Source organism: Loxodonta africana, chromosome 12, assembly GCF_030014295.1.
Source record: "Loxodonta africana isolate mLoxAfr1 chromosome 12, mLoxAfr1.hap2, whole genome shotgun sequence".
NCBI classification, from domain to species: Eukaryota; Metazoa; Chordata; class Mammalia; order Proboscidea; family Elephantidae; genus Loxodonta; species Loxodonta africana.
Window position 1 is genome coordinate 39,292,102 of NC_087353.1, and position 15,752 is coordinate 39,307,853.

General features: G+C 39.7%; 1 protein-coding gene across 13 annotated transcripts in view; it reads right to left on the reverse strand.

The window, feature by feature from the left end:
• DTNB (dystrobrevin beta) overlaps window positions 1–15,752 on the reverse strand; it is a 415,855-nt gene that overhangs the window by 80,415 nt on the left and 319,688 nt on the right. The gene's annotated exons all lie outside the window — the stretch shown is intronic.

The following is a 15,752-nucleotide window of genomic DNA, read 5'->3' on the forward strand; positions in this document are numbered from 1 at the left end:
TTCTCTTAAAGATATATGGAAGGTCTTTAAGCAGATGATCTTTTTCTTTCTTTAAAACTTTTTACTATAACCCATTGCTGTTGAGTGGATTCTGACTCCTGACTCATAGCGACCCTACAGGACAGAGTAGAACTACCTCAAAGGGTTTTCAAGGCTATAAATCTTTATGGAGGCAGGCTGCCACATCTTTCTCCTGAGGAGCAGCCAGCAGGTTGTAACCACCGACCTTTTGGTTAGCACCCAAAGGGCTTTAACCATTGTGCCATCAGGGTTCCACTTTTTACTACAGAAACATTAAAACATACACATTTGAGTAATTTCATGACTACCCCTTATCTACCCATCATCAAACTTCAACAAATCTCCATATTCTGTCAATCTTGTTTAAATGATTCTCCCCATCCCCCAGTTTTTTGTACAGGAGAGGGTGGCCAGAGCAAATCCTAGACGATTTATTATTTCACCTAGGAATAAATACTTCAGTATGTGTATCTATCAGATAGTGAAATTTTTTTTTATATAATCTCAATGCTATTATTATGCCTAACAAAATTTACAAAAATTTATTAATATTTCAGTCATCTGCAAATTTCTTCAAATCTTCAAAAATGTCCTTTTACAGTTAAAATCAAGATCAAAACAAGGTCCACACATTGTATTTGGTCAATATGTTTTTTTTTATGTTTGTATTTGACTGCTATGTTTCTGTTTTTAATCTATAGTAGTTCCTGTTTTCTCCATTTTCTTTCATAACACATACCTGTGAAGAAACCAAGTCTTGTAGAACATCCTACATTCTGGATTTGACTGACTGCTTCCCTGTGGTATCATTTAACTTGTTTCTCTATCCCCTGTGGTTAGATCTAGAGGTCTGATTAGATTCAATTTTGTTGTTGTTGCTTTATTTTTTTGAGAAGAGGCAAGAATACATCATAGGTAGGTAGTATGGCATACTTCTTATAATCACAATATGAGACGCGTAATATAATGTAAATATTGCTAAGTGGATTCAGATGTTATTGGTCACATCACTCCATTATAAAGTTCCCCATCAACTTTTCCTCTAATGGTTTTAGTATTTAGTAAATTTAGTATTTACTGATGATTCTTGCCTAGAATCATCATTTCATAAGGGTTTCAAAATATTTTCCAATTTTATCATTTCATGCATTTATTAATTTCCTTTATTCATTTATCTTGAATATACTGTTCACTTAGGAAATGTAAAACAAATGTTTGATATTTCCTATCATTGAACAAAATTCAGAACAATGAATTAGTGCCCTAGCAACCTCTAATGGTGACCGAGTTTTCTTTTTTTAGTGCCAGTATGAGCTCATAGATTTTTATATATTTTTTAATATGCTTCAATCCATTGCAAACATTATTTTTTTGATGCTTAAATTGCCCTGTCTTTACCCTGTGGGAGGCCTTGTAAATAGGCTTCTGTATTCTCTTGACATGACCATTAAAAAAAAAAAAAAAAAACTTGTTGCCATTAAGTCGATTCCAACCCATAGCAACCTTACAGAATAGAGAACTGCCCCACAGAGTCGCCAAGGAACAGCTGGTGGATTTGAACTGCCAACCTTTTGGTTGGCAGCTGTATCATTTAACTGCTGTATCATTTAGCCACCAGGGCTCTGACATGACCGTTAGACCTTGTTAACTTCTTTGTTTCCTAGCACAGTAAGATATCCTGGGATCATGTTGTATACATCCTGCCCTAGACCTGGAACCAACCATTCTTCCAAGGATTCCTGGTTCCTTTTACTAAGAATAGCATTTAGAGACCACAATCAGGGCACTAGGGTGCTCACTGTTTCTCAGTGGTCACTGCTTCTAGGCCTTTTCAGTGGATAAACTAGAAAATTTGTATAGTTTAGAAAGAAAACAAATAAGTTCTTCTGTACATTCAAGATGTCATTTTATCTTCTTCTGGTTTGATTTGTTTGATGAGAAGTCATTGGTAACTTTTATCTTTGTTCCCTTGTATGTAATAAGGTTTTTTTTTTTTTTCTCCTCTAATTTTTAATATTTTCAAATTAAGTATTTAAATTAAAGGCCAATATCATTGGCTTTCAGCAATTTGATTATGATATGCCTTGGTGTGATTTTCTTTGTGCTTAGAATTTGCTGAGCTTCTTGTATCTGTGGGTTTATAAAAAAAAAAAAGTTTTCACCAAATTTACAAAAAAAATTTATTAAAAAATTTGGAAAAACTATCTCCTAAATATCTTTTTTCTCTTCTCCTTCTATTAGAAACCCTGATGGCACAGGGTTAAGAGCTACAACTGGTAACTAAAAGGTTGGCAATTCGAATCCACCAGGTGCTCCTTGGAAACTCTATGGGGCAGTTCTACTCTGTCCTGTAGGGTCGCTATGAGTTGGATTTGACTCGATGGCAGTGGGTTTGGTTTTGGTTTGGTCTGTTAAGTCTAACTGCTTGACTGTCCCACAAGTCATTTTTTTCTCTGTGCTTCATTTTAGATAGTTTGTACTGCAATGTCTTTAAGCTTAGTGAGCTTTTCTTCTCCTGTTAAGCATATCCATTGAATTCTTCATTTCAGGTATCATCCCATTCAACTCTAGAAGTTTCTTTTTGTATTAAAAATTTTTTTTTATCCAAGTAGAATATGTATGCAGAAAGTTCTAATTATATTTCATTTGGTTCTTTTTTATATCTTCCATTCATTTCCTCGTTACACTCAAATTTTCCTTTATATTCTTGATATTTATCATGACCAGTTTAAGTCTGTGTCTACTAATAACTAATCCTGTCATTTCTGGATCTGTTTCTATTGACCAGTTTTTCTCCTGGTTACAAGTTATACTTTCGTGCTTTTCTTATATCTTCTAGCTTTTTATTGGATGATGGACATTGCAGATATTATTTTGTCGAGTGTCTGGATTTCACTGTGCTTCTCTAAAGAGACTGGTGGTTGGTTAATTTACTTTAGATCAGCTTGGTCTTTTTGAGCCTTGTGTTTAAGCTTCATTTGCACAGACCTAGAATAACCTTCATCTAGGGCTATTTTCACCCAGCCCCTAAGGTGTTGTCTTTCTGGGGTCTTTGCTGAATGCCCCAAGTGTTCAGCAATGCCCCTCCACTCCGGTTGGCTGAAATTTGAACATTTTCCAATTCTGTGTGAGTTGAGGTAGTTGTTCCACTTTCAGCTCTCCAGTGGTTGTTACTGGCAAGGCAGCTGTTATTTGCCTGGTTTGGGGATTCGAGGGACCTTTATGCACATTTATGGAGCTCTTTCTTTGCACGGAGCCTTGGTGGTGCAGTGGTTAAGAGCTCAGGCTGCTAACCAAAAGGCCAGCAGTTTGAATCCACCAGCCACTCTCTAGAAGCCCTATGGTGGTGGTTCTACTCTGACCTATAGGGTCGCTATGAGTTGGAATTCAACGGGCTTGGTTTTTCATTTTTTTTGTTGTTGTTGTTTGTTTTCTTTGTATCCCTTCTTCCTCTATAGTACTTTGCCCTGCTAATTCCAGCCTCCATAAATTCCAATTTCTGTCTCCTTATCACAGCAAGATTGCCTTGCTCTGCTTGGCTCCGGGATTGGAGTTTGCCAGATACCTCCAGGCAAAAAGTCTGGGCAATCTCAGGGCTCATCACATTTGTTTTCCTTCCCTCAGGGATCAGTCATGCACTATATATTGTTTCATTTCTGAAAACAGTTCTTTCATTTATTGGGACCAGTTTTCTAATAGTTTATGGTGAAAGGGCTAATCTGATACCAGTTACTCCATCCTGACTAGAAGTAAAAGTTCTCTCTTTAGAAACTCATTTTTATGTACTTTACAAAAAGAAAACAATAGTGCTTTTTTTTTTTTTTTTAACAGCAAGCAGATTGAGAAGTACTGCTATAGAATGTTGGGGGCCATTATAAGGACTTCTTTATTCTGATATGAGAAGCTGTCAAGAGGGTTTTGAGCAGAGGAGAAATACGATCTGATTGATATTTTAAAAGAATCATTTTGTCTATGAAAAGTAACTGCCAGAGGGCAGAGAAAGCAGCAGCTACTTGGAAGACTATAACAATAATCCAGATGAGAGAAAAGGGTGGTTAGGAAAACGGCAGTAGCAGTATGAGTGGTGAGATATAGCAGGATCTTGGCTAGATTGTGAAGGTGCTCTTGGATAGAGCTGATCTAATTCTGTTAATATCTTAGACAGGTATAAGAAAAACAGAGGAATCACAGGTTTTGACTGAGCACTAGGAGAACAGAATTGCCATTAACCGAGATGGGGTCGACTATAGGATAAACAAGTCTGGTAGGGGAAGACAGAGGACTTAGTTCAGAACATGCTAATTATGAGACATTGTTAAACACCCAGATGAAGGCAGACGAGGTGGACATAGGAGGTTAGAACTCAGAGAAAAGGCCTGGGCCAGAAAAATATGTTTGGAAATCACCAGTTTGCAGATAGTGCCTAAAAGCTATGAGTCTGGATGAGGTCAGCAACACAGTAAGTGCAGACAGAAAAGTGTTCTCTGTGGCACACTAAGAGTTCAAAGAGGTATGGAAAAATTAGCCAAGGAGGCTGAGAAGAAGTAGGAGGAAAACCAGGAGAGCACAATATCCAGAAGCCAAATGCAGAAAGTGTTTCATGTAGGAAGGAGGGAACATCTATGTCAAATGCTACTGCCATCAAGTAAGATAAAAAAAAAAAACAGATAAGTACTGAGAATTGACCCCTGGATTTAGCACTGCGGAAGTCATTTGTCTCCTAGCAGAAATCATTTTGACAGAATAACGGCAGATGAAAGCCTGAGTTGGGGGTGGGGGCAGGGGTTTAAAAAGGAATAGCAGAACACAAGTTGAAGGCATTCAATGTAGATAACTTTCAAGAAGTTTTTCTAAAATGGCAAGGATATGTAGGGGGAACAGGAGAGGAAACTGAGGTCAAGAGAGGATTTTTCCCCCCAAAGGAGAAAAATTAGCAAATTTACAGGTTGATAGGAAAGATGGAGCTGAGATGGGGAAAAAAGATGCAGGAGATAAGAAAGGAGAACTGATTTACCAGAAGTTCTAACTGGTGAGTGAACATGAGACTCAGGGTACACGTGGGGGACCCACATACAAAGAGGGTGGCCGTGTATATGCAACCAACACAGGTGCATGTGTAGGTGAGGCAGGAACTTGTGGAAATCTTTTTTTCCTGGTTACTTATTTTTCCTCAGAGAAAATAGTTCACTAAACTCCATCTTAGGTTTACAGGAAGACTGCTATTCAGAACTAATGTTGTTTGTCAAATAATTAGGGATCTAGACCAAAATGAAAAGCATTACCGGTAGCTGCTTATAGTAGATAGGGAACACACGTCTCCATGAATTTCCTGCTGATTTTGTTTGGGGTGTGGGGTGTTATGCTGTTCTACTCACATTCAAAGTTGTACCTGTTTTCCTAGATTTACTTTTTGAATTTAAACTCTTTCCTTTTTTGATACAATATCTCAAACTTTACACACACACACACACACAATACATAGGCAACATTCAACTTACATTATAGGTTTTGCTTTAGCAAAGTCAATAGTTTGGAATTCAGAATATATTTTCCCATAAAAACAAAAGCATACAAATAATTGTTCTGTTTTTAAGCTGTCAAATGGCAATTCAGTCTACAAAAGTAGGTGATGTTAATCCCTAAACATACAATCGTTCTAATAACAATGCTGACGTGAATTGGGCATTCGAAACAATGTAGCTATGAGGAAACACACAAGAGTTTCAAGGTAATTCATTCAGTGAACTGTGTGGAGCTCCAACTAGGTGCCAGGCACTGTGCCAGAAGCTGGGGCACGCAGCATGCAAGACCCAACCACAGTTGCTGCTCTCCTGGCACTAACAGTCTAATAGGAAAAGAGATAATCAAATAGTCACACAAATAAACATAAAATTGCAAATGTAATAAGTTTTATGACAAGAGGGACATGGTCCTTTGAGAGAATATAATAGCAGAATTTTATTCAATTAGGGAGATGAGCAAATCAAGGGTGAGCAGAATGAATCTTGGAGTTCAAAAGAGGAGTGATAATGAAAAGAACACACTTCTCCCCAGGGCCCCCTCCCCCAGCTCTAACCAATGCAGGATGACCACGGCTGGGGACAAAGGATCCTGATAAGACTGAAGGGTCTACAGCAGCACTTCTAAGAATGTATTTCCCCAGATTACCACCTTCAGAACTCCCAGGTTTCTCCTGAATTAGACCCTCTGGGAACAAGGCCTGGAATCTGCATTTGACACAAGTTCCCAGGTGCCCCAGATGCACACGGAAGTGTGAGAACTGCTCTCGAGAGGGGGGACATTCTTAAGTCTAGGTGATAATGCCTCATGGTTGCTGGGGAATCTCTAGAGGTAGCTGGCAAGAGAAGGAGCCTCTGGCCAAAGTTCAGAGGCATACCTATGGAGTTAGGGAGCAAAGGGGAGGAACGTCAGTAAGGAAAACAGGGATGAAGGGCAAGTGATGGGGGGAAGCAGATAAGCAGGACAAGCGTGCTAGAAGCTAGGTCTGAAGTACAGGGTGGAGCCACCGGTAGCAGACCTTCTTACTAGGTGGGAAGCAGTGGCGCATAGCAATTGAGAGCATGGGCTTTGGAGTCCGGCAGTTTGGGTTTTAATCCATGCTCTGATACTTACTCTACACCTTTGTCCCTTCATCTGTAAGATGAGAATAACATAAAATCTACTGCATTAGTATTTACTTTAGCGCTGGGAAGAGTCACTAAGAGCAGAGTCCCTGTGACCTACCAGGTACTTTTATATATGGTCTCTTGTTTATTCTCAGAACAATCTTATAAGAATGGTATTACTGTAACCCTCACAATTTCACCTCTCCCCTGAGCTCCAGAATCATGTATTTTCAACATCTGGAGTAACTGTGTGGTGCCAATGGTTAATGTGCTTGGCTACTAACCAAAAGGTTGGTGGTTCGAGTCCACCCAGAGGCACCTTGGAAAAAAGTCCTGGTGATATACTTCCAGAAAAATCAGCCACTGAAAACCCTATGGAGCAGAGTTTTACTCTGACCCATGTGGGGTCGCCATGAGTGGGAGTCGACAGGAAGGTTTTTTGTTTTTTAAATTTAGCATTTGCCCTTGATTGCCTAACAGGCACCTTAAACTTAGTAAGTTCAAAACAGAACCTCTTCTCCTGACTTACTGCCTAAGCTACCACTCTTCTGGACTGAACAGCTTAAATGAATAGCATCACCGTCATACAGCACGACACCAAAAACCCAGGAGTTAGCTTCATTTTTATGTTTTCCTCACACTTCACATTCAATTCATTAACAAGTCCTGTTGGCTCTACTTTCAAAACAGACCCTCAAACCAGCCACTTTCACTGCTCTCCACAGTTGCCATAATTTCTCACCTGGAATTTTGCACCAAATTTCACTTAAACTACCCCAATAGCCTCTTAACTAGTCTCTCTTTTTCCACTGTTGTCCCCTATAGTCAATTCTCCACACTGCAGTGAGTAATCTTTTAAAAATAAATCAGTTTGGGGGCGATGGAAATATTCTAAAATTGACTGTGGTAATGGCTGTACAACTCTAACTATACTAAAAACCACCGAATTGTACACTTTGTTAAAAAGTAGGATATTAACAATTCTAAAACTGCTATATATGCATATTGGAACTGAGCTAATTAGTAAGCAGACAGTGGATGATGCGAGCCAGTATACAAGATGAGCCTGGAGCACGCTGTAATGTCAAATAGTACGGAAGTGCTCAAAAATCAAAACAATGAGGACATGGCAAAGGGACACAGGACCCAATCTGAAAGAGCTCCGAATGGCCAAAGCTAGAACATTTTGAGCAACAAACTAAATAATGTAGTATTGGATTATAACTCAAATATAAAATAAATATCCATGAGTCCAGACTGATATATAGAGAGAAATAGGAGAAAAAGAGGTGAATCTTCCCTACAGAAAAACTCCAAATAATTTATGTGGGTACTTTCCCCTCCAGGGTGTAGTGCGTAATCTCCCTCCCTCCTCCTTGATGTGGGCTGGGTTTAGTGACTTACTTCCAAAGAACAGAGTAGGGAAATGTGGAAAAGAGTAACATTACAGTACAGAAACCTCGTAAACAGTACCTCGGCCAAGATTAATATTATCAGTGACAAGTCATGTTGGTAGCATGTACTCCCCTGATGATATGATGACAAGGGCACTTCACCTGTGTGGTATTCTTCTCCAAAACCCATAACCCCAGTCTAATCATGGGAATAACATGAGAGACAGTCTATAAAATACTTGACCAGGGCTCCTCAGAGCTGTCAAGGCCATGAAAACAAAGGACTAAGAAACTGTCACAAGCCAGAAGAGTCATGATGACCTAACGCAGTGTGGTAATCTGGAACAGAAAAGGGACATCAGTGGAAAAACTAATGAAATCCAAATAATGTCTGAAGTGCAGTTAATAGTAATGTATAGATGTTGGTTTCCCGGCTGTGGCAAATGTACCACGGACATGTAAGATGTTGACTTCAGGGGAAAAAGAGTAAGAGGTAAATGGAAACTCAAAGTACTATCTTTGCAACTTTTCTTCAAACATAAAATGATTCTAAAATTAAAAGTTCATTAAAAAATATTTAGAAAAAAAATCAGATCCTGCCACCCTTATATAGTCTGGCTCCTAGCTACTTCTCTGACCTAATTTCCTATAAATCTTCCCACTGCTCACTGTGCTTCCGCCACACTGATCTTTCTGCTTTTCCAAGAAAACACCAAGTTCATTCCCACCACAAGACCTTTGTACTTACTACTCCTTTACTTGGAACATTATTCCCTCGGATCCTGGCATGGCTCTCTTTCTCTCCACATTATTCAATTTCCTAATCAAATGTCGTCTCTTCAGTCCTTCCCTGACCATCCAATCAAAAATCTACGGCCCTCTGCCCTAGTCATTCTCTGTTTCTCCATCAAGCTTTATTTTTCTGGAGAGCATTTATCACTACCCTTTATTATAAAATTATTTTTTTGTGTGTTCTCCATTAGAATGGAAGTTAGATGAATTTAGGCACTTATCTTTACACAGCTAAATCACTACCTCCTCAAAGAGTGCCTTGGCACATAATACATACTCTGCAAATACTTGTTAAATTAGTGAATTGCTTCTATAGATGAACTAATTAAGCATAAAGAGTTCATACAACAGGTAAGTGACAAGGGCAGACCCTGAAACCTATTTGACTGAAAAGCTCTTTCCACTGCACCAAGCTGCCTCCAAAAGGGAAATGGAGTTGACAGCAGTGAAGGACAGGGGTAAGCAATTTGTGTTAGTGGTGGGGAGCTCCCGAAGCTGCTTTTCAGAGAAGGAAGTCCTTGGCTGAGGTAGTTGTGAGTACATAGCAAGATTAGTACTCGATGGCTGCAGCTTGGGAGCTCACCTGTATTTGGGAAATAAACAATTTTGAGTTTAGATTGAATCCTCCTTTCTGTCCTTGAATTGAGTTCTCGGAGTACCTCAATTATTACATTTGTAAAAGAAGTGAAAATACTGAATTTGGGGATTATTATGAAGGGCTGTTATGATTGATTTTAAGATAATAATTCATTTTCAACTCATTCATTTCTACCCAAACAATGAGGGCTGTTCTGGTAACCACTGTTTGGAAGTGTTAAACATTTAAGGGAGTGACCTCTGAAGAAGGGGAAGGGCTCCAAAGGGTTATGTCAAAGTGATCTCTAATGCCCTGGTTGAGCTCGGCCCGCCGGGGAGGTGGTACTTCCCCCAACTGCTAATTACCGACTGCTCTCTGAAAAAGAGTATCGATTATACACTTATATTTCTCTAGAACTCAAACACTGGCCACACTGATCCTTCCCATTACCAAGCCCTCGGGTGTGCTGAAGTGAGATAGGGAAATTCATTTCATCTCCACATTTGATATTCTTAATTTCAGAGAGGCCAAAATTGTACCTCTGATTATTACTACTGCAGTAATCCGAAGGAAGCACTAATAATTAAGTAGATGTAAAGGCCTACAACGCCCGCTATAATCACATTTCATTATCTTTCAGTGTTGAGTCCAATAATGAATCACATCATGCTGAGCTCTAAGGCACCTTTTATTTACTCTGAAATTCTGTGAGTCTAAGTAATGAGAACAGTTTGTCTTTAGAGCTACATCTCATCTTTCTTATATTCTTATTCGAACTCCAAGAAGAGGTACAATGCTTGTTTTTCTCAAAGGGCCAGATAATAAATAGTTTGTTTAGGCTTTGCGGGCCATAGGATCTCCATCACAACTACTCAACTCTGCCACTGTAGGGAAAGCAGCAAGAAACAATATGTCAATAATGGGCTTGCCTGTGTTCCAATAAAGCTTTACTTACAAAAACAGGCTGCCACTTGTAGGCTGTAGTTTGCCAGTCTTTTCCCTAGTGTATGCCATGTGGTGGTTGGTAAAAGTGCTCTTGAACCAGGTACATACCTGTATACCATACCAATATCTGAGAGGAGTTCAGAAGTCTTTGTTTATATTCCTGAATTTAGGTCAATAATAGTCCTATAGCCACATCAATAAGTCTACTTTGATTCCAAACTAGTTCTATAAACTTTCTATGCCTCTGATAACTTTTAGGTAGCCCTAGGGATTCATTCTGATGGAGGTGAAAAACTAATTAAGGCTGTACCCTTCCACGCTGACATAGCAACCTAGAGAAAAGTAGCTCTGAAATTAGCATGTCTTTCCTCCTGGTAAACCTTCTAGCTCAGGATCAACTCTAGGGTTCTCTTAATCTAACAGGACCATTCCAGGATGCAATATGCTTTTCTTGGACTGTCTCCACCAGACTTCTTGTTGTATGGTGACCACGTAAGTCTCAGATGTGCCTCAGTTTGGTCTAGATAGTAGAAACTAGCGTGGTAACATCTTAAGGAGAAAGCCTACAAAACGACTGAGGGCCAAAGCACAAGAACAGAAGTCCAAAAGGAACCATGGCAAGTAACTGGCCTTTGGGGAATGGCCAGAGGTCTAACGAGGTTAATAAAGCCAAGGTTTAAGAAATAAGCTAGGAATAAGAAGCTGAATCAGGGATGAAACGTAAAACAAGGTAGTTACAAGATGTGAACACTGCCTGTAACACTCCGAAATCTATTTTGGAGCAATGCTTTTGCCTTCCTTCTGTCTTTGGAGCTTGTAAAAGTGCTTTTTTGTTTTTGGTCAACGACAGGGTCCCTAACATGTGGCTATTTTAAGAAATAGGTATAAGCTCTACAGGGTTTACCCATGAGGTCTGGAAACAGGATAATAAATCATCCTATAAACTAAAAATGTGTTAATTTCCACGTAGTCATAGTTCGGATTTTGGCTGGGATACAAAACTGAATTGCCTGGTACATAATAACCATTCAACGAATTTTAGCTGTACTGAATTTTCAGTATATTTATTGAGTGTCTACTATGTGCCAATATTATATTGGGGGCTGGGGCCACAGTGATAAATAAGCTAATGTGGCTCCACTCTTGTGAATTCTTGAGGGGAATACAACATTAATCATGTATTTATATGTATAGGGAGTGTTACAAAAGGGTTTTTTGGGAGGCCATAGAAAGAGGATTTAGCCTAGTCTAAATCCTTCATAAAGTGACATCTAAGTTGAAACTTGAATGATGAGTAGGCGTTGGCTAGGTGAGAATGTGGGTGAAGAGGGTTCCAGGCAGAGGGAGCAGTATGTGTGAAGGCCCGAATGACAGAATTTACAGTACACTCTAAGAACTGAAAGAGTTTCAAAGTTGAAGCTGGAGGAGTGGGAAAGAATATCAGAAAATGAGGCTGGAAAGATAGGTAGGGCATTATGAAAGCCCTTACAAACCATGTTAAAAAACTGGATTTTCTCTCAGGGACAATGACATGCTTCTGGGTTTTAGGCAGCGGGGTGCTGTGATCAGACACATGCTTTTGAAAGATAACTGTCTGTAGTGAAAAAAGCTGGCTAGAATAGGCCAAAAGAGAAAGCAGGAAAATCAGTGAACAGTAATCTAGTTGAGGGACAATTCTTGGTGGCCTGGACTAGGGTATGGAAAAAAGTGGTTGGATTTGAGAGAGTATTCGGGAGAAAAAAATCAATACTGACTTATTGGACTGTACACATTTGTCAAAACATATCAAATTATACACTTAATTGGTAAATCTTATTGTGTATATAAATTACGTACATAAATTGTACCCTGATAAAGCTGAAAAGAATAGGGATTTAGTGACTGGCTGGCTGGGGTGAGTGCAAGAGGGTGGGGAGAGAGAGAAAGAGAAGCCAAAAAAGACTCCCAGGTGTCTGCCTTCAGCAAGAGGTGGATGGTGCTGCCATTTACTGAGACGAAACACTGTAGGAGGAACAGGTTTGAGAGGGAAGGCAGTAAGTTCGGGTTTAGATAGGTTTTTTAAGTTGTCTATGAAACACAGGAAACCCTGGTGGTGTAGTGGTTAAGAGCCACATCTGCTAGCCAAAAGGTCGGCAGTTCAAATCCACTAGGTGCTCCTTGGAAACCCTATGGGGCAGTTCTACTTCATTCTTTACGGTTCCTATGAGTCGGAATTGAAGCCATGGCAATGGGTTTGGTTTTTTTGCTTTTTGTGAAACATCTAAATGGAAATGTCAGGTGAGCATTTGGATAACTGGTTCTGGAATTTAGGAGAGTGATTCGGCTTGGAGATTAGATGTGGTATCACTAAAATGGATTTTAGAGAAGGGGGCCCAAGACTGAGTCCAGACCTAGAGAAATTTACAGCAGAGACCGAGGAAGGAAACAAAGCAAGGGAGAGACCAAAAATTAGCCACACGATGGAATTTAGGCTATTCCAAAATATTTAGTCACTTTTTATCTAGAATTTGATCTAACTGGAAGGGAAAAGTCCATTATCACCTTTGACATAGGCTGGCCTCCAGAGCTTCAGACAGGTCTAAACACCTTAAGGAAGATACAACACTGAAGCTCATTTAGAAGTCCTCTGTGAGAAACTCTATGTCCTCCACAATAAACTTGCAAAGCCAGCTGATTCCAACAATAAATTACAAAGCAATTCGCTGCCTCTGGGAAGTCCTGGGGTTTGGAGAAATATTAGTACTTTTGTCACAGTGGGAGAAATCTGCGGTGGGGCCACCAAAGGTGCAGGAAGGCATACGGAAATATTCCAGTTAAAATCCATATACTCAGAACGATCAGTGACTTCAGAAAGAAAACCCTGATGTGAGAGTACAGGAGAGGGCCCAGCAACGAGAGCAGCATGTTTCAGGGCAGAGCTCTCGTAGAAGACCACAGCTTTTGGCCATGCTCCGTCAAGCTGTGTCCTTTAACGTCAACATGTTAATATGTACAAATACATTAATTCATGTGTAGTAAACATATTAACTGGTTTCCAAATGTCTGACTGAGACTCTCAGATCTATAGGGCAGGAAGTTTCATCATTCTTTAACACGTGATTCTGTAGCACACCACAGATAATTCTGAGAGCAAATTAAGTTCCTTTTTTCCTCGGTCACTAAACACAATGCCAAGGCATGAGCATGGAAGAGATTTTTACAGAATGCAAAAATATTCCCCGTCTGGATTATTCTCCTCAAAGGGCTATAACCCACAAAGAGCGAAGACGAGTTGGGGAGGGCATGCTTACAACAGCTCACGGCAGGAGTGTTATACAACCTGCTCTGTTCAGGGGAAATAGATGAGAAAAAATGTTGCTGTCCATGGAGAACCTGTGAGAGACAAATAAGCTTGATGATGTGCAAAGTTCTTTGCAGATTCTCGGGCCCAGGCAGGTTTCGGACAGGGTGAAGGAGTTGGAGTGACACCTGGAGCTTGCTAAGAGTTTTCAACACCATTCATCTTTATTGCTGCTGTCTCAGCAAAGGAGTTTCACCCTGATGAAATGGTGAGCCACGATGTGATTTAAATCTGCCACTGGAAAGCTAAATGTGCCAAATGACTTCTCCCTCCTACTAAATGTATGAAAAAATCTTTTCCAAATAAAAATCTTAATAAAAGAGAAAACATACCTATGTAGTCCTTCCTTTTGTCCTCCATCCTATCTATGTTTCCTTTTGAATAAATAAGCTCAGTGAGGTTAAATATCCACTATCAATTAATGATTGGCCTTAAATTATGTAAAATCCTAGTAATCAGTTAAATTTCCCACTAGCTAGTTACATAAATTCAATCATAACCTTCTTTTTCACCTTTAGTACCTGCCTTGAATGGAATAACCAGGCAATGTTATGTTATTCATTTCAAATAACTGAAGAAGAAAATCCCGTTCCCAGTAGAGAAGTACTGATTAAGAGGCAAGCAGCAGAGAGAAGGTCTGGAGAGAAAGAATTAGTTTCTAGTTTATAGTCTAGAAAGACATTGACAAACAGGCAATGACAATACAATGACATATAGAAGATGCTATGGATCGCAGAAGACTAACATAATCTAGTTTTAGGACATTAGGAAAGGCTGCCTGGAGGAGGTGAAGCTAACTTGAGAAAGAAGAATTAGACGCAGGAAGAGAGGAGAGTAAGAGGAAATAAAATGGGGAGGTACTACAAGAAGAAGCCGCATATGCAAAAACTGCCTTGGGGACCTGTAAACAATTCAAGTAATTCTCAGTGTAGATGTCAAGTAAAGAGAGTGGTATGAGGTGGGGCTGGAGAGGCAGCTGGGGTCAGCTCACAAAAGGTCTTCTAAGGGACCCTGAAGATTTTGGACTTTATCCTGTAGACCTATATTGCTACTAGCCACATGTGGCTGTTTAAATCAAAATTAACTAAAATTAAAAATTCGGTTCTCTGTCACACAAGTCACATTTCAAGTGCTTACCAGCCACCTGTGGCTAAAGGGTACCATACTAAAAAAAAAACAGCACAAAACATTTTCATGCTATTGGGCAGTGCTGCTGTGGCCAAGCACTGCCATTGGAAAGTTCTAATCAGGAGAGTAACATAATCAGACATGCATTTCAGAAGAATCCCTCTGGTTGCAAAGAAAAGAACAGATTGGGGTGAGATGGGGAACAGGCTGGAGGTTTCCTAATAAGGTTCATGAAAAAGGCAAAAACTTCTACCACACCACTGATTTGTTTTAAAAGTTTAGCTAAAACAAACTGAAACATTATAATAGTTTGATATTAAGTGGAATGAAAACTATAAGGTTAAATATTGTAGGTCTAAGCATGATCAACTGCAAGAATTTCAGTATTGCTACAGGAATTTTAGTTATGTGTGTAAGGCTGTGGTGCACAACCAACACGTGGACACAGCGTACCTCAGTGAGACAGTTTATGAGGAGATGAGGTCAAGAGGAACTGAAGTTAAAAGCCTCCACGGGATATGTTTTTTTTTAAAAAAAAAGGTATGTGTGCGTGTGCTTGTATACTAGAGAGAAAGAGGGAATTTGTGTCTCTGTGAGACAGTGTGTGTGTGGTAAGTGGTGGAGGTGGAGGATCTAAGTATGTGTATGCCCTTTGCTAGTGTGAATCTGAGGGAGCTGGAAGAATCTGGATGATAAGAACTCACACTATGGTGTGGTTCCCTGGGGTCCCACAGGTACCTCTAATTCAACATAACCTCATTATCTTCTTGCCCAAATCCTCCTCCTGTGTTTTGATCAAAGGTACTTTAACTCAAGCCAGGAAGAAACCCGAAAAATCGTTCCCCCATTTCCTCAGCCTCCACATCCAAACTCTACAGAGCCTGTCTTCACTTTTAGCATCCTACCGGGATCTCAATCTGAACATGAAA